At 50.1% G+C, this 19,382-nt stretch overlaps 1 protein-coding gene across 1 annotated transcript in view; it reads right to left on the minus strand.

Moving 5' to 3' along the window:
- Mideas (mitotic deacetylase associated SANT domain protein) overlaps positions 1-17,841 on the minus strand; it is a 66,621-nt gene extending 48,780 nt beyond the window's left edge. The window contains exon 1 of the mRNA XM_008764791.4: positions 17,679-17,841. The gene's annotated coding sequence lies outside the window, so the exon portion shown is untranslated. The remainder of the gene's footprint in view (positions 1-17,678) is intronic.
- Positions 17,842-19,382: the final 1,541 nt, after the last annotated feature.

Here is a 19,382-nt window from a genome sequence, read left to right on the forward strand (position 1 = left end):
TCCTAGTTCCCCGATGACCCTCAGAGCAGAAGCACCCAGGGCCCTCTCCCACTCTAAAGCACGGGGCTTCTCTGCAGGCCCCCTCTGGCCAACCAGCCTCCAAGGAGTTCACCTCTGACCCTCCAGCAGAAGCTCCCAGACAAGCCCCTGCCTCCCCTTAGCCTCCTGCCCTTCAGCCTCTACCCCAGGGCTCCCCCCCGCTTGGCCCTGTCACATGTACCCCAGCAATCAAGAGGCTGAAAGCCAGAGTCACTAGGGTGGTCAGCCCCTCAGGTGTGAAGGTGAATCTGAGGAGATTGAGGAGCAGACCCCACTCAGGCAGGAAAGGAGGAAGGACTTCTGCAGTTGAAGAAGATGAGCAGGGTTCAACACATGCAGAAACACAAAGAGCAGATCATTGGGAGGAAAACTACAGTCTCAGCGAGATTTTAGGATATGCAAATTAGAACACCATTAAGGCCCCATTACAGCTGAGTTAACTTGAAAATAAATAAATAAGACAAGAAAGCTGCTATTGGGAGGGCTTTGGGGAAGCAGCTGTACATACACTGCAATCGGCTTAACTCTTTCTAGAATGAGAGCTGACCTTGTCTTGCAAGAGTCTAACACTCTGCCCCAGCATTCTGATTAGGAGACTCCAGTCCATGAAAGCAATTGGACGCTCGCAGCAACTGTACATGGAGCAAAGGAACGGAAATCTACTTTGCTTAAGGTATGACACAGCAACAGGCTGAAATGTGAATGGGCTCGATACACCAGCTCATCTGACGAAATCCCGTCAAGTGTCAAAATGAGCCCAGAGAAATGTGTAGAGGCCGCTCTGCAGACACCCTCAGGAGCATCGGATGTAATCAGGTGAGAAGTCTGAGCAGTGCAAACAGCTGCAGTGCAATATTTGTCCTTTCAGGCTGAGGAGGTCAGCTTAAATAACAAAGGCCCGCAGGGGTTCCTAAACCAGATCCAGAGCTAACCCGGGCCAAGGTCCCAGAGGGGCAAAGAGGCTCAGCCCCAAGCATCCCGATGAGGATAGGAAAAGAAATGCATACAGGTAAAGGAGGGGGAATGGATAGGGCCAAAGGACCCCAGAACTTTTATTTATCAGGACAACTTTGAAAGACACCTCTCACAAAAGGAATGAAGTTACCCAAATAAACCCACACCATTTAACCCCACACAGTCTCAGTGCGCGCGCGCGCGTGTGTGTGTGTGTGTGTGTGTGTGTGTGTGTGCTCTCGATTTTACTAATACCTCCCTTCAGCAGCTTCTGGGGTGATACGAAGGCTCTTTGTGGGCTAGCCTAGGAACCCAGAAACCATTTATAGTATTGTTTCTGTGGAAATGTGTTTCAAGCTTCAAAAGAACCAAGCAGCTGACAACCCTGGGGCACACACATGATCTCTAAATTAGGGAACTGAGATGGGCGGGCCCTGAGCTCAGGAAGACCTGCAACTTAGATTCTGCAGCAAATTAAAATCCAGCCAAGAGCAGTGAGCAGAACTAAGCCAACTGTCAGGACTGAGTGAAGATGGAGTCAGAGTACCTACGGAATGGCCACCATGTGCCAAGGGAATGTGACAGCCTGCCCCTCACCCCCACCCCGACTCCAATCACATGCGTGACTGAGCATTGCTTGTCCCGGAAGAGCCCAAACCATCCTGAATATCCCTCATGAACATCCAGGCAAGTCCTGAACCCACGTCCTTTTTCCAGCTCCTCCTGGACCTCGGCAAACCTCCAGCCGTAAGGTCCTACTTCAGTGTGGCCGCAGACCAAAAGAACTCCAGATCTTTGACAGTTCTGGAATTTGGTTTTTAGCACACATATGCTTGAGATAGTGGAGTCCCAGATAGGCCTGGACATATCCAAGCCTATCTCTGAGATCTGTTACAGTGGCCCTTGTTCTAGCAAGCTCCAACCCGCCCGCCCGCCCGCCGGCTCGCTCAAGATACACCCTAAGGTCTGCAGCTCCACCTCTAAACCCTGCCAGTGAATCTCCACTTCCTGCTGAGGTCACAATCCTGGACTGGTCACAAGGAAAGGGCAAAGAAAGGGTCCCCAGACAGAAATATGTGTCAAAAAAAGTTCCCCCACTTCGAAGAAAAAGCTGCACAAAATGGAGCTAATATGGGGGTGCAGGGCTATTCGAAGGGCACAGTCAATTAAAAAAAAATGCCCTAATATGACAGGGTCATCAGAAAAAAGTTGGCTCTCAGCTAGAACACAGCTCCAAGGTGCAAGCTGGTGGCAATATGGGGACTCAAAGACATCTTCTTTGATAAGCCAAAGGTGAACTGGATGAAGGTGGAGGTTTTATAAGGGCCAGCATTAAAAAACAACTCTAAGTTTAATACTAAACTATGTACTACAATGGACACACCCGAGACACTACCTCACCCGGGCCCCACCTGGCTGACGCTGGGCTGTAGAGGTCAGCTTCCAAAGCACACCCTGCTACCTGTTAGGAACTGCAGAAGAAGAGAGCCGGCTCTTGCCACCGGTGGCTAGGGCTTGCAAGTGAGTGGGTGGTTCAGGGCCTCAAGGGCTACATGCTCACCCTACTGGCTGGTTCCCTGGAAACTCAGGTGTGAAACAACCTCCTGGGTCTCTGAAGCACCTGGAGTTTCATGAACCAGCGTCAGGAGGCAGGGCCCTAATGCTGTTAACACTGAAGTTATGGTGTGTGGTCAGGACAATCTGGATTCCCCAGCCCCAGCATGCCCCAGCAGTAGTAGCTGATAAGCAAGCCCCAGCAGTTGGGCCTTGCTGGTGGTAACAGATGGGAGGCTTGGCCTCCCTCCCTGACCTTCCCACCCATTTCCGATGGCTTTGATGTTGGGGCCTAATCTTTTTTAAAGTATAAACACATACATCAAATATACAAATATTGCAAGCACAGCCTCTTCGCCTAAGTCCGGCGTTTGTATTATGTCAACGTATACTCTGACCAAGCACTGAAGACGTCACGCACTCACGAGCATATGCACAGGCAGTTTTATGTTTCACTTAGTGGCATTGAAATTCAGCAACATTTCCCCACGAATTAGCATCACTTTCATATTAATGCAGCACAACACTCCCCAGAATCCAGGTATCATGAATTATGTAGCCACATGGAACCCTGAGGCCGTTAACAGTTTGCCTGCTATTTTAAACAACACTGCCACAAATACCTTTGTGCTTATAGCTCTCTACTCCTCTTTAGAACTATTCCCTTAGAGTTAAGTCCCAAGAGTAGCTCCAATAGGTGAAAGGCAATTAGCATTTTCTTACAGCTTCAAGCTTGGCATTTAAAAATATATACTGTTCCCTGTGAGTTACCAGGTTGTCTATTTTCCAGAGCTCTTCTGTCAGTACCTCTCAGATCCAGCAACCGGGGCACGCAGTACCGCCACAGCCACAACCGTTGCCTCCGCCCCACCCGTGTGTGCGTGTGGTGTGGTGGGGTGGTGGTGGTTTGGTACGTACGTGTGGTTTGTGTCTGTATGTGCACACAACCAGTATGTCCCAGCAATCTTCCTGCCTCCACCCCCATGCCCAGGCTTGCATTTATAGGTATATGTTGTCACGGCCAATATTTTATGTGAACGTTAGAATCCAGACTCAGGTCATGCTCGTGTAACAAATGCTCTTACCCACTGAGCCATCTCTCCAGCCCTCTGTATCTACTCTTTTTTTTTTTTTTTTTTTGTTCTTTTTTTCGGAGCTGGGGACCGAACCCAGGGCCTTGCGCTTCCTAGGCAAGCGCTCTGCCACTGAGCCAAATCCCCAACCCCCTCTGTATCTACTCTTAAAAATGCATACTTTTCCAGGGCTGGAGAGATGGCTCAGCAGTTAAGAGCGCTGGCTGCTCTTCCAGAAGACCCCTGGTTCAATTCCCAGCACCTACAGTTACTGTCTGTAACTCCAGTTCCCAGGGATCCTACGCCCTCACCCGGCATACATGCAGGCAAAACACCAATGCACATTTAAAAAGAGAGAGAATTATATTTTAAAATGCCTGCTCTTCAGTTCCTCTGTGGGTGGGGCACCTGGAGTAATATCCTACGACTGAGCGCCCTGTGATGCTGGAAGTGGCATGACCTCTTTGTTGAAGAGGAAGAATGACAAAAAAACATTTGGAGGACTAGACAGTAGAGAGCTGGGTGGAAAGAGAGACGAGCGGGTCCCACAGAGATAAAGGCTAAAGCGATGTCCACACACTTGCCATCCTAAAAGAAACTGAAACCTCTCTAGACATCGGCTCACACATCTGCCATCAGGCTCCCCATGATCTGATCTGTCGAGAACAAAGATGGACTCCTAAAAGGAATCAGAAACACCAGTATTTCCAGGTTCTGGAAATGTATCTAGGAACAGCGTCAGCCATGCAGATCAGCACTGGTCTAACAGGCACACACTTCAGTTCTGCCCTAAGTTGCCTCAGCTTTGAACTCATCAACCATAGAAAGAAAGAAGTTTCCCACAGTACTCTCCAAGTGGCACACAAACCCAAGATGTCTTTTTGGTGAAGGGATGCTTCCATAACCCCTGGTCCCAACCACAAGGCACCATGAGGACAACCACCTGGCAGGCTGGCAGTGTCTCCAAATGGGGAGCCCTTCGTGTGTTCCAAACCCTTTTATCGACACACAAAGGCCCCAAGTTGCTGCTTTGGATCTCATGCTATACCCTGAAGTCATTATCAGGAAGTCAGGTTTCTCCCCACCTTCTAACAGGAAGAATGACCAGACTGAACAGAGCCTTCATCTAAGAGAGCTGCATCTGTCTTCCACAGTGGGCTGACCCGATCTCCCTCATTTCCTCTCTGTGCAGAGCATAGGAGAACTGTGAGGTCGCTGAGGGAAACCAGGATTCGTGCTTCCTCCGGTGGAAAGGTAAGTCTACTACCTTTAAACCAGTTCCTCACCACAAACAGATGGTCAGAATGTCTCATCTGAGTCCTTCTCACAGTGGGCAAGCCCAGTAGCTGGGATCTGTATGCTGTAACTCTCTTTCTGCCTCACTAGGGTCTGGGAAGCCTCAAAAGAAAACAGCAGAGTACCAAGGGGTCATTGGTAGCAGCAGAGGCTAAAGGTGACTGAGGGGGTTAGGGGCTGTCCTGGAGACAACCAGTTTGGCATGCACACCTAACCACCAGGTCCCACTTCGTGCACATCCTCTCAGGCTAGTTTCAGTAGTGGAACCCCTACTGTGTGCCAGGCACAACTCCAGGCTAGTCAGACTCCAGACCTACCTGCATCAGACTCCCAACATCTCTCAGTTAGAAACTGACTCCAGAACCTCAAAGGTGGTCGGTCGGTGTGGCTCAAAGGAGGCAGTGTGGAAGCAGGTGACTTCTATCTGGCTCTGTGGAAGTCTGCCAAGAGGGAAACGGGCAGGGAGGGCATTCCGCATGGAGGGTACAATGAGCAAACACAGAGGGGAGTGACAGCAGGCGGAGGCAGTGAGGACCTGGCTCCCACAGGAAGGACTAAGCTAAGGCCATAGGGCTGCGTGCAAAAGGAGATGGGCTGGGACTCAAAGCAAGGGCCTTGGTGCTGTTCTGAGGAAGGTGGGGTTTCTCCTGCAGGATGTGGGCAGCTCTAAGGTTTGTTAAGAAGGGTAACAAGACTAGAGCTGTATTTTAATAGACTAACTTGGGTCCCCTGAGACTTCATTTCCGCTTTAATGCTGCCCTAAACACAATATATTTCATCTCGAGATGCACTGGCCACTTCAGTGTAAATTAGCTCAGAGTCAATATGACGAGGAGTGCAACCTCTTTCCCCCAAAACCTGGCAAGCCTGACCCGACATGGGTCCCAAAGCTTCAGCATCAGGAAGGAAAAAAAAATCCTGAATTCCTGTTTATGGTTGCCACAGCTAAGCACTGGTAAGTTCAAACCCGCATTTTTCTTTTCTTTTTACAGAAATTAGTTCATTTGTCTAAGGCTATTGGAACCAAATGGTCATGGAACCCTTCCTTCAGAGAGACAGTATGAGGACAGGAAGGGGGCTGGAGCTCATAAGAACTTTTGGGAAGTTGAGCAAGGATGTGACAGACGCTGACAGTCCCAGGCAGACAACGCCCAGCTCCTATCTCAGGGGGAAAAGGCTGGGTAAAACATCTTAACCTAGATTGACATCTTCAGAACTGGAGGGGTGCCCACTACTGGGGCACCAGAGGCCTCAACTGTTTCACAACCCAAACCAGAGGTCAAACACAAACCCCTGGTCTGAAAAGCAAGATGGTGCCCTCCCAAATACCTCATGATCCTGAGAGTCACTTGCAGCCTTGGAAAAGGAACAAAATTCCAGTCATAACTGTTACCTAGAGAGCGCCATGCCTTGGCGCGTGTTCCTGTGGTGCAGCGCTGAAGTTTTCCAAATGGAATCAAAAGTGCCAGCCTGCCCACATGCTGGACGCGCATCCTTTCGCTGGAAAGGCTCCAGTTTCAGAGAGGAAGCCCAATTGCTAACAGAGACGCTCAGCCCTCCAAAACATACAAGAATTCTAAAGCTCAGCCGATGGTGAAAGATTTGTAAAGATGTCCAAAAAGTTTATGATCAAGAAGAGGAGGGTGTTTTAATGGCCCGAGAGGGATGGATGTCGGTCTCATGCTCCCACATCCAGCACTTCCGGTCCCACCAATCGAGGCGCTAGAATGGGCTCTGGGTTCTCTGGGGGATACCGGCCCACTTGGCATGTGTACTCCTCCTCCTCAGTGTTCCTCAGATACCTGGCCTGAGATCCAAGGGGAGGCAGAGCCCCAGCCCTCACTGAAGAAACTGCGAGCTCCTCAGCTCAGCTCCTGGGGACCAGCAGCAAGCACTGTACAGACAGATAAGACAGCCATCACTGGATGGCTTTACCTAGGGCAGGGGTTCTCATCCTGTGGGTCAGGACCCCCACAGGGTCACATATCAGATCATCACAATACAATTCATAAAAATAGCAAAATTAGTTATGAAGGGGCAAGGGAGGGGCTATGGGTGGGGGTGGGGGTGGGGGTCACCACAGCATGAGGAACTGTATTACAGGGTTACAGCATGAGGAAGGGCAAGAACCAAAGCTCAGAGCGTGAGTGGTGGTACCCAAAGGCAGGGGAAGTTCAGAGCTCATTCTGGAGGGGTGGTACTGCCCAGGCCTGAACTCAGCAATAGTCCGCCGCCGGTGTCTTCATCCCCTTGACTCTGATTCTGGCTCTCCTGCTTCTCACAAACCCTGATTGATTTCTGAACCTTCCTCCGGGACATTCAATGAGATACCTAACATCCTTCTGGTAAATCTCCTTTCGGTTCGCCTAAAGTCACCTTCGACACACTGACCTAAGAACTGTATTCACCCTGTATCTCCCATCAGCACACAGACCCTTGTGGTCCATGAAACATTTCACTCGAGCCTGTGCTTAGCTGGGGATTGTAGCTCAGCGATGGGATGTTTGCCTAATGTGCATAAGGGGGCCCTTGCCTCTGTTCTTTCCCTCAGTGAAGAATCTAATTACAATACCTGTAACTACCCCAAAGGATCACAGCCACCTGAGAACCACCAATGTGGCAGTGCTATAAAGGCTACAACTCTGGCTCTTAAACTGAGCTGACGCCCTGCATTAAAAGTACACAAGTCAAAACTAAAAAGCAATCCCTGCTGCCCTGGACCCTCCCACCCCATCGCCCCCACCGCCTCCACAGCAAAGCCGCCACCACTTCATTTTTTAACCAATCTGTCTTTCCAACACGCTCTGTCTTGACTTCCCTCGGATCAATGGTAGATCTACCTTAACCCAGTTTAAGAATCTAATGGAGAACTCTCGTAAAGTGCAATGCAACATAATTTTGTGAACAAAAATTGCAGTCCCTGTTCTCAGCACACGCCAGGCTTTCTCCTCCCCTGGCTTTCCTGACAGCCTGTTTTCTTCCTGGTCTCGCTCGCTGCCTTCTCAGTCTCTGTTGTTAACTCTCTTCAACCACAGCCCTTAGCCAGTGATCTCCCCACTTCCTCCTCACATGAAATCATTTTCTCTGTGAGCTCCCACAGCTTTCTACGTACTGGTGACACCCCCCACCCCCTCATCCCCCCCCACCCCCCACCCCAAAAAAATCTGCTCCAGAATGGCTAACAGACCAAAGAGGCCAGAGAGATGATCAGGCTTGGGGTGGCAGCCATCGTTCTTGCTTAAATGCCATGTCTTTGGAGTAGCCTCGAGAAAATCAGGTGGGCTACTGAGCCGGAAGGACCAAACCCCACAAACAGCACTTTGGGGGTTTCCTGCTGCAGACCAATCTGCCCACTGGACGTCTCTCTCAGATTTCCCAGAGGTTCCTACAGGTCAGTAAGGCCGAACTCAATTTTCCCCTAAGACCTACTCTTCCTTCTGTGTCTTGAGCAGAAATCTGAGCTCACCTTTTGACTTCTTTGCACTGAACGTTCAGTAGATCCATCAAGCCAACTCCCTTCTATCTTTCTCCCTCTTTCTTTATTTTTTTAAAGATTTATTTATTTTATTTATATGTTCGTACACTGTAGTTCTCTTCAGACACTTCAGAAGACAGCATCCCATTACAGATGGTTGTGAGCCACCATTCCCGTTGCTGGGAATTGAACTCAGGATCTCTGGAAGAGCAGTCAGTGCTCTTAACCGCTGAGCCATCTCTCCAGCCCTTTCTCCCTCTTTCAAGGACTGTAACACCATCTCACTATGGCCTTCGGGTTCCCCCTTCCCCAAGCTCCAATTAATCTAAAGTTTGAGTGAGCTTTGGAAAGGAAACGCCCATCACCCCCATCCCCCTAGGCACACACACCTCTCTGGTGCTAGCTGCTCCCCACTGTCTCCGGAGTGGTCCAGACCTCTCTGCTGGCACCCACAGCAAGTCCGCCTGTGCAAGCTCACGACCTGACTGCTCACTCCCACCAGTGCTCGCACTTGGCACTCTGCTCCCAAGCAGATCTGTTGCACCTCCAGGCCTTGCTGAGCCGTTCCCTGTCTCTACACCGCCCCGGCTCCCTTTGCCAAGTGGTGGATGCCTCCTTGCTTTCAGATTCTCAGGCAGCTCAGGCAGCCCCACCTTCATTTTTGTGAGGGGCGGGGTGTGTGTGTGTGTGTGTGTGTGTGTGTGTGTGTGTGTGTGTGTGTGTGATGCTTTCTTTTTGTCAAGGCAGAGTTTCTCTGTGTAGCCCTGGCCATCCTGGGACTTGATCTGTAGACCAGGCTGGCCTCCAGCTCAGAGATCTTCCTGCCTCTGAGATTAAAGGCACGCACCACCACCGCCTGGTAAGCCTCTCCTTCATTAACTCCATGACAGCCATAGACCCTGCAAGGTGTAAGTAAGGTCACACCAGGCCTTCCCTGACTTTTCACTCTTCCTTGACCCCGGGAGAGTTAACTAGTCCTGAACACTGAATTACCTAATGCTTAACTGCTCTTGGATGGTGTGCCCCACTGCCCCCAGGGAGAATGCAGATGTGGAGTGGACGCTTGAACTTTCCTCATATTTGTATCCCTAGTGCTTGCTTTCTTCAACACCGCGTTCTTGCTAAATGAATGCAGCTGAGAGAGAGAGAGAGAGAGAGAGAGAGAAAGAGAGAGAGAGAGAGAGAGAACCTTGTAAGCCACACAGTGCAAAGTTACCGCTATGGCTGTGACCAGATTTCTTCTCCACAACTAGAGAAGTCAGATTCTAAATGCCCTCTGCTAGCACACACTCGGTGAGGTGTAGAAGAAATCTTGAGGCCCTGCCTCCTCTAAGACAAGGTACAGGCGTGGTTGGTGGCTCCTGAGGTACCCCAAAGAGCATGCAGAAGACACAGATCCACACTGGTTCCTTCTTTGCCAGCCTCTTCCTGGCCTTCGGCTACAGATGAGGCACTCCTCTACATGGGCAGTGCCCTCTCTCAATCCCACATCAACTACAGGCAACCCAAACACAAGGCTTTCATCTGTAACCCTAGGTGACCGCACTGCAGTTTAAAGCCTGCTCCGCGAATCTCCCTTCCGTCATCCCCTGAGTGCCCATTTGAAGAACCTTTCTAGCTTAACTCCAAACAGTTATTTCCTAACTTACAGCCCCCATGGTCTTCCCAGGAGGCAATGGGCTCTCTTATGACGTTCATTTACATTAGACGGATTCAAATAGTCAGGCTTACTAGGAGGGAGGAGAGAGAGGAGGACAGGGGAGGGAGTGAAGGGGATAAAGACAGAACATAATAGAACAAGGGTTAAAAAAAAAGCCACTTAAGCCTGCCTTTCCAATCAGGATTAAGCATGTGCTAAGAGCCCCCACTCTGTCGTGGTGGGGTATCCCGAGGTAATTGATTCACCATACTGGGTAATACAATAGCATTTAAATGAACTACTATTTCATACTCCATATCCCTCTTCACCTGGTGTTCAATCTTCTTCTATAAATAGAAGGAATTAAGATAAATCTAAGTATCACGAGTCTATACGATGCAGGCACGACAGTGCAAACCTGTAATCACAACACGTGGAAACTTGCAGGAAAAGCACAAGTGGGAAGTCAGCTTGAACAATGAGTTAATTCTAAACTCTAGGATGGTCTGGATCCAAGGAAAGACCCAGGCTCAGAAAAGGTGGGGAAAAGCGATTATCCCTGCTGTGCACCTGGTGCTCACTAAAGGACTCTCAGGTTAATCTTAATTATTTTTGTATGCTTTACCTTATCTACTGTCCCACAAAATTCCATTCTCCCACTCACACTCACCCAGCTCTACCCTCTGGGCTTCACCCGGCTACAGGCTTCTATGAGTCTGTGGGACCCACTCATGAGAGCTCCACCACTGTCCAACAACACTGGCCCTGTTAACCAGCTGTTTCAGGGCATTGGGTCTGTGTTGCTGGGCCTTCTCTTCATTCCTCCTGGGAGCTGGATTTCTATGTCCGGCTAGACAGCTTGGGGGAGGGCTGGAGAGATGGCTCAGTGGTTAAGAGCCCTGACTGCTCTTCCAGAGGTCCTGAGTTCAAATCTCACCAAACACATGGTGGCTCACAACCATCTGCAATGGAATCTGATGTCCTCTTCTTGTCCATGTTATTAAGACAAAAAAAAAAAAGCTTGGGGGACTTAACAAATTGCTAGCAATTAAAAATCAAAGGCTAGGGGCTGGGGATTTAGCTCAGTGGTAGAGCGCTTACCTAGGAAGCGCAAGGCCCTGGGTTCGGTCCCCAGCTCCGAAAAAAAGAACCAAAAAAAAAAAAATCAAAGGCTAAGTGACTGGGGGTGCAGAGGTAGGGAGGACACCTTTAATCCCAGGACACTCTAGGGGCTACAGAGAAACCTTGACTTGAGAAATAAAAACAAAGAGAAGAGAAAGAGAATCATGTATTGAGGGTGAATTTGGCGTATTTGTTGTGAGGGCTGGAGATAATCCAAGCACCCTCTGTACTGGAAGTGACTAGTGCCATAAATCACGGCATTCACACAGCAGAATAGAGTTCAGCCCCAGGGAACGAGAGGTCGCCTCACCCGGACTGGTATGGAACTATCTCAAAACTTCCGTGTGGACTCTTATTCCCCTCTGCTTGCTGAGACTACAACCGGAAGAGTAACTGAAAAACTGTCACATTTAGTTGTCTAAGAGAGAGAAACTGGGGGACTGCAGGCATGATGGGCATGAGAGCATAGGATCTCCTTTTCAAATTTTATGTAATCACATCATTAAGTTGTCTCTTTTGTGCATGTGTGTTTGTGTGTGTGTGTGTGTGTGTGTGTGTGTGTGTGTATGTGTGTACGCATGCATGCATGTGTGAGTGTATTCATGGTGTGTGTGTGTGCATGTCTGTGTGTGTGTGTGTAGTGTATGGATGCATGAATGTGTGTCCATGTTCACAGGGATGGCTGCACATGTGTACAGGTGTGCACATACATATGAAGGCCAGAGGTTGATGTCAGATGTCCTCCTCGACTGCCTGTCACCTGCACTAAGGCAGGGCCTCTCACTCGATCCCAGCGCTCACTGACTTAGCCAGCCTGCTGCTGTGATCTGAGCTCTGCATCCCCCAGTGCTGGGATTTCAGGCCGGCCATTATGTCCTTAGTGGGCACCAAGAATCCAAACTCCAAACTAGCATGGCAATTACTTTGTTACCGAGCCATCTCTCCAGTCCTACGTTAATAGTTTATAATAGCTTCTGGGCTTTGTGTTTTTCTGAAGAAGAGCCTTTCTCTCATAATTAATAATATGTATTTTTCTAATCCTCTTCGAATATATGTGTGTATGTATGTAGAGCAATCTCTTTTGTCTCTTTCGAGATTATTTTGACTTATTTTATCGCATAACATATCATTTGAATCTTGAACTATGCAGATATATTAGTTTCCTAAATAGGAAACGGAAAAATGGGGAGGGGTAAGAATTACACCTATAGGGTGTGTTTTATAATATGTGAATTATATCTTGAGAAGAAAAGAGAAGAAAAACCTTGGGCAGGTGAGATGGATCAGTGGGGTAGAGAACTGAGTTCAATCCTCAGGAGGACCCATCAGGGTGGGGGAAGGGCGCTGTCCTCACAAAGTTGTCCTGACCCCCACACATGCACATCATATGCATGCACGTCCACACCCACTCACGCACATCTCATATATAATATTTTTAGGAAGAATCTCATTTACAAGGTAAGGTCGTGGGAGTCCAAGCCTAAGAACTGCTCTTACTCAAGCCCCCTGTCAGAGCTGAGCCAGGATCCCCCCAAGACTCGGTTCTCTCCTTTAGCCTCATTCTAGAGGGCAGCCCCTGATTGCACAAAGCGAGCCTGCAGCCACCTGGGAAACAGCCCACCTCGAGTTTTGCCTCAGGTTCCCTCCAAAGGTCAGGCCAAACTAGAGAATAAGCCCTCGGCCCTTAAGACAGGCCCCAGGGCATAGCAGGGCATCACGGGCAGGACAGGGCACCCAAATCAGATCAAGGAGGAGTGAGCTCCACTACTGCGGAACAGATACTATCTGACACCCAGAGAGAGCGAGCAGTGCTAGACATGGGAAAAGCTAATGAGGTGAAGAGTCAGAAGGGTCCAGGGACAGGCTAACGGGCAAGGGAGGCGGACATGGAAATGTGTCTGCAAGTAACTCCAGGAATCATGGGGTTTGAGGCTTAGCTTATGTGCATACCTATGCAGAAGCAGACAAATTCAACTCTAGCTTTTTGTATCATCACCATCATCATCAAAACCACCACTACCACCACCATCATCATCACCACCACCATCATCATCACCACCATCATCATCATCACCACCATCATCATCACCATCATCATCACCACCACCACCATCCATGTATAGCAATTCATGTTTACCAAAATGTTCTGTAAGTAGAGGAACAGGTCTATATATAAATATATATATAGATATAAATATATACAAAACAGGAGCACCCAGCCTAGTTTTGAACTGATCAATGTTATTTATCTAAAGCTATGTTTAAGAAGCTGAAGGTCTGAGTAAAGCCATGCTCAGAAGAGAAGCTGAAAACCCCATTACCGGGACTAAGGTTCTCTTCAGCAGAAGGCCCCAGTGGATGTTACCAGAGTCCCAGGCAGAGACTGGGTGGGGCAGGGAAATGCCAGGGAAGGGAACAGGAAGTCAGCAGGGCTGAGCCAAGTGGAAGAGAGGAAGAGGGAGGTATTCCAGGCCTCCAGGAATGCATGAGAGGCCAGCACGCTTGCCACCAGTGGTTGGACAAACACCCGCAGCGGGTCACTGGGTCAGGGCTGTGATCTGAAGCAGGAGAGCAACGGAGGGCAGACTCCTGTGTGGAAGGCCCTGACCGCCAGCCTAGAAGTTAGATCCTTACCATGGAGACAGTGGGGAACCACTGAAGGCCGCCGGGCAGAAGGATGATCCTTGCCAACTGGCATTTAAGTTAAGATTACAGAGGAGCCCTTTATCTGAGGCTTTGAATAAGCCTCGTGTGTACTTCAAGTGGTGCTTAAGACACAAAGTCCTAACACTTTGGCCCCATGTCGTGTGGACCAGAAAAAGAAGGTTTAAGGGTCTCACAAAGAAACGCTTCATTGAGAACTCAAGCAAGGGCTGCTTTACAGAGGGAACCGGGCCCGCGTGTGGTTCCACATGGCCAACCGCAGCATCTGGAAGATTACAGCACTTTCTTCAGAGTGTGGAGTGTCCTCTTCAGCCAGGGCTGCTCCACCTCCCACCTTTGGAGGTGAGTTATGTCAAAACACTGCATCGGTCGTGCAGGGCCCAAGGCAGCAGGAAGAGGCAGAAGGCTAGAAATAGTTTCAGCTTGGACCACATTAAGGGCCTTCCACACTGAGACCATCTTCTTCACAAAATCTGCTTCTCCCAGGACCGTTTTGATTTTATTTTTTTTCCTGGAGTTGCTGAACTCCAGAAACATCCCCCGTACCATTTCCTATTGGAGCAATAAACGTATCTGTTGCCTACGTCAGGTTTTGAGTCAGAGCTTGGTTTTCACTGCTGATTCTAACCGTGCAAGGCAAGGTAGCAGGAGGGGCTCTGGACTGAGCGGAAACGTCAAGCGGTTCCTTAAGGTGGGGGAGGACCGAGTACCACCATGGGGCAAGTTCTTTGAACCAAGGCAAAGCCTAGTGAAGCAGGGAAGGGCCTGAGTTCTGTGTAAGACTCAGCCAGGCCAAACTGGAGATGTGGGGACAGACTGCTGCAGATGACTCCACAGCTCTGGGAGCAGAGGCCTTGCAAGAGGCCCCTCCCTGCCATCCTGCCAGCCACACCAGGAAAGCTTTAGTGTTTGCAGTCTCATCAGCGACATAAAAGATCATAAACTCAGAGTTCTCTTCCTCTGGGGGGTCAGAAGGAAGCCTGCTCCTCCCTCCCTCCCTCCCTCCCTCCCTCCCTTCCTCCCTCCCTCCCTCCCTTCCTCCCTCCCTCCCTCCCTCCCTCCCATCAATCTTGGTATCACTAGGACCTCACTGAGGCGGGTTTTCTGGTCAGGTGACAAGAACCTTGACAGACAAGTTCAGTAAACACTCAATATGCCCCTGGGCTAGTGGGTTGCATAATTCCAGGCCGACTCCTACTGCAGTGGGGCTTTTGTTCTAAATCCATTCCCCTGTAGCTACTGAGGAACTAGACTTTCCAGAACTCTCCTGATTTTACAAGTTTTTCCTCCACTCTCTGAAAGCACGCAGATACTGTGCCCAAATGTTATGATGGTCTAGCAAGTCGTCACCATGCCAGTGACATACAGATGACCCAAGGCTGCAAACCAGCGGTTGGCTTCCAAGTGAAATTCCACTGTTTGGCTCGGGAAACCATAACGGAACAGCAGCAAGTTACGGTCACCCATTCCTGCTGCTCTGAGCAGAGGGCCAGGCGTGCCCTACAGGGGGTGGGTGCCAAGCGGTCACACAGTAACAGAGCAGGGAACTGTGTGATTGACATTTGAGGTGACAGGAGGATGGCCAAATCCAGCACTCGCTTCTTTGAGTGTGTCGGAAGGATTACGCAGTCCTCCACGACAGTTGACGCTCTCAAAAAGCTGTTAGCCTTCTCCTGTGTGCAGGTTGGGCCCCTGTGGTGGCCTGAATGGGTATGACCCCTGCAGACTCATACATTTAAATCCTTGGTCCCTCGTTGGTGGAACTATTTTGGAAGGATTGTGGTGTGTGGCCTTGTTGGAGGAGGTGTGTTGCTGGAAAGTGGGCTTTGAGTTTTCAAATGCCTAGACTGGGCTCAGTGCCCCTGGCCCCCCTCCCCCAACCTTCTGCTTGTGGATCAGATATAAGCTCTCAGCTCTTGCTCCAGAGCCAAGCCTGCCTCCCCACCGTGATGATCATGGGCTCACCCTCTGAAGCAGTGAGCAAGCCTCCCATTAAATGCTTTCCTTTATAAGTTGCCTTGGTTACAGTGTCTCTTCCCATCAATAGAAAAGTAACCAAGAGAGCCTGTTTCCTGCAGGGCAGCACTTGGATAGATAGGAAGTCCCCTGGACTGTGGGCTGGACTGTTCAGTAGTAGGCTGTACTGGGGAAGTAGGTGTAGGACCACACTACAGAAAACCTGTGACTCACCCTCACCCCCACACCCACGGACAACACAGACACATAAGTCTTGGAGCCCTGGCATATTTCCTTTAGCCTCTAAGCACGTTTCCCCTTTGCCCAGAACACAATAAAGGAATTAGGACCCATCTAAATGTCTGCAGCTGATACTTCAAGGCTCAAAGTCTGGCTGGCCAGCTCAGACATACATGACCTGTGATTCTTTTTTATAGCTAGGTCCAATCCTGCAATTCTGCTAATTCAAACAGGGTTGGATAGTCACCTCCTATCTCCTTTTCCTGCTGATGTCATCCCACATTTTCTCAGGACAAGTGAAGGTACAGTTCTTGGCACAGTGTTCAGGCTGCCTAAGATATTTATTCTGTAGTAAGTAATAGAAAGTCTGAGGCTGCTTTCCGGAGTAGGCTCCAAACTCTTGGGAGATCAGCGAGCAGTCAGAGGTTAAGGGAGAGGCAAGGAAACAAACCATCCAGCAAAAGTTAAAGGGTTGGGAGAACTCGGGGACTGTAGTTCAGGCCCAGATCCGCCTTAAGCATTTGCAATGCAAATCTACGTTTTGTTCACCACCACCAAGAGCTTGCACAATAGCGTGTGTATAAACATCCACGCCAACAAAGCCTGACTGTGCAATCACGCTGTAATTACAGACCGGCAGGAAGCTGCTGCTAAGGGACTGCACCATTCAACCTCTAGACATCCCATCTCCAACTGTCCGATGCCTGTACAAACATTCCTGCACACATCCCTGTCCTCGCCGCTTCAGGCACAAACTAAGGAACCCGGGCGCCAGCTGCTGGGCCACGCCAAGACCCCTGCTACTATGCAAAGATGTCATAAACTTCTCAGCTGTTCTTTAAAGACCCAGAGCCACGAGGCTATGGAGGGCGGCGGGAACCATCATCAAAGTTTCCAGGCAAAACTCCTGCAGCCCTAGCAGTTTTAGAACACAGAAAAGAACAAGATGCCACGGAGTCCACTGGAAGCGGCTTTCTGGGTTTTATATAGAAAACACTCACATATGTACGTGGGTGTGCTGACAGTTTTTATGGCTAAATTGCAAAGTGTTAGGCCTTAAAGAGCCTACCGTTGGGTTCGGGGCGTGGTGGGGAGGGAAGAAAAGTGCAGAGTCGGGAGGAGCCTGGGGACAAATCGGGTTTTGTTAGTTGGAAATGGATAGGGCTGTTGACCCATACTTGTGAGTTACTCTGCTCTTCGTCACTGCAAGGCCGAGCAAACAAAAGTAGAGGGAAAGTTCCTGTAACTTCCTTCCTGCAACCTGGTAGAGGGCTGCATAGAGGAAGAGAACGTTTCCCGGGGAAACACCGGGGAGGGCTGGAAAAGCAGCTGCACGCAACCCGAAGAGATGGGGAGCGGTGTGTAGGGCTGGCTCCGGTCTCAGGTCTGGGGAGGCCCCTTCCCGGCATCGCTGCGCTCAGGGATCACTCCCAGAGGGGGCTAGGCTGCAGCCATGCCAGTCTCAGACCCGAGGCAAAGCAGCCACTTGAGCGCGACACCGGTCGAGATCTCCGCCACCCTGCCCCTCTCCTGCACCCCCCACTCCCGGCGCCCCAGGGCCCGGCCGGCGACGCCAAACCCCAACGAATTCTGGATCCCCCCTCCCGCCCGGAGCTCCACGTCGGCGCCCCCACCGAGGAAAGAGTACTCGGTACCCGCGACTCACCTGCACGCTGGATCCCTGGGTAGCTCCGAGGGGGCGCGGGACGCAGGCGAGCGCGACCCGCAGACTCAAACTTTGTTGCTCTCCGGACGGCGCAGTCGTCACTTCCTCGCCGAGCAGGCGGCGCGGCTAGGGCTGTGACCCAGCAGCTAGCGCGGCGGCGCGCAGGACTCTGCAGCCTCCTGCCCCGCCCGCGCCCCGGCTCTGCGCGCCTCCGCGCTGCCCCCAGCGGGACCCTCGGTTCTCCGTGCTGCAGCGGTTGGGGAAGCCTCGTCCCAACCCCCACCCTGCTCTAAGGAAAATGCAGTCCGAGACGCCCTGTTCTCCCTTGGGTGTAAAAAGTGGCGTTGGAGCGCAGGGACTGAATTCAAAGGACCCTAGGAAAAAAAAGTCCCCCACCTACACTCCCCCCCCACACACACACACAAACACGCGCGCGCGCGCGCACACACACACACACACAGACACACACACACAGTCGGGAGAGAGGAATGAGATAATAAAGGTTTTTATTTCATGTGGTATTTGGACTAGAGAGGTCATGTGTGAAAGCAGTGTGCTATGTCCCTGAATAATGCTAGGCCTACTTAAAAACTTCAGTCTTCAGTCCTCATGTCCTTACAGGTCTGCCCAGTTGTCAGTGGCTTTCCCCGGGTGGTACTTGTACACAACATTACCATGCATTGTGTTTCAGGAACTATGTCATCACCCACGTCAGGTCTGGGAAATAGTCGTTCTGTTCTCTTTCTTCTCGGATCCCCACCTCTTCCTTGTACACTCAGGTCTCAGAATCTTTGGAGCCTGATGCGTTCGGGTGTCATCAAAAGCCAAAAGTGATTTACAAGGTGGATCCTGGACGCAGGAGCTTCAGGCAATAGTAATTTTGAAGTTTATCACTGCCCAAAATAAATTTTCTCAGCGTATTAAAACTTACATCAACAAAGAGCTGCCCTTTGAGTCTCTGGTGAGCAGTAAGAAAGCAGTTACACAGCAGTGCCCAAAGAAAAACTCCTAATTCCCTTAGGCTGGAGAGAGAACTGGGCTAGCCCTTGCTGTGGTTTAAAAAAAAAAAAAAAAAAAGCAGACAGCCAAAACTGCAGGGCAAGGTTTTCCCAACAGAAACGTTTAGTGAGGCAGAAGCTTGCCCTGGAAAAACAGGGACCCATAAAAGGCCATTCAGAGACCTCAGCTAAAGCTGGACAAAATTTTCCCTTTCCCACTTCCAAACTGCTCCTACTAACACACTGGCCTGACCTGATATTTTCTCCCAGCCCTCCCATCTCCTCAGTAAAGCCCAGAAAGCCCTCTGCTTGAGTGCAGGTTTTGTGTCAAAAGGTGATGTAAGATTAATGAAAAATAATATGTGGGAAATATCCCCACCCCAAGTCTGCTTAATACCTCAGGGAAAGCCACAGACCCGCCCAAAGAGTAGAACATGCTGACCCAGACCCAAGCTCTCTCGGCAGCATGAATTCCTCCATCTTGCAGCTGTCAATGCACTGGGTTCTGCCTTTTACTGCGACATTACTGTTACATTATAAATACAAAATGAACAGTGATGGAAAGTAATACTGTTTTAAGAAGTATAGCATAGGCTTAAGTATAACTCTTTGACATTTTACTCTAATCACACTGTGATGGGGTGCAGTGTTTCGGTTTTGGAATAGAACTCATTCCTTACAGCAGTGACCAGGCTTCTGAAGGAAA

Source organism: Rattus norvegicus, chromosome 6 (genome assembly GCF_036323735.1).
Source record: "Rattus norvegicus strain BN/NHsdMcwi chromosome 6, GRCr8, whole genome shotgun sequence".
Classification (NCBI taxonomy): Eukaryota; Metazoa; Chordata; class Mammalia; order Rodentia; family Muridae; genus Rattus; species Rattus norvegicus.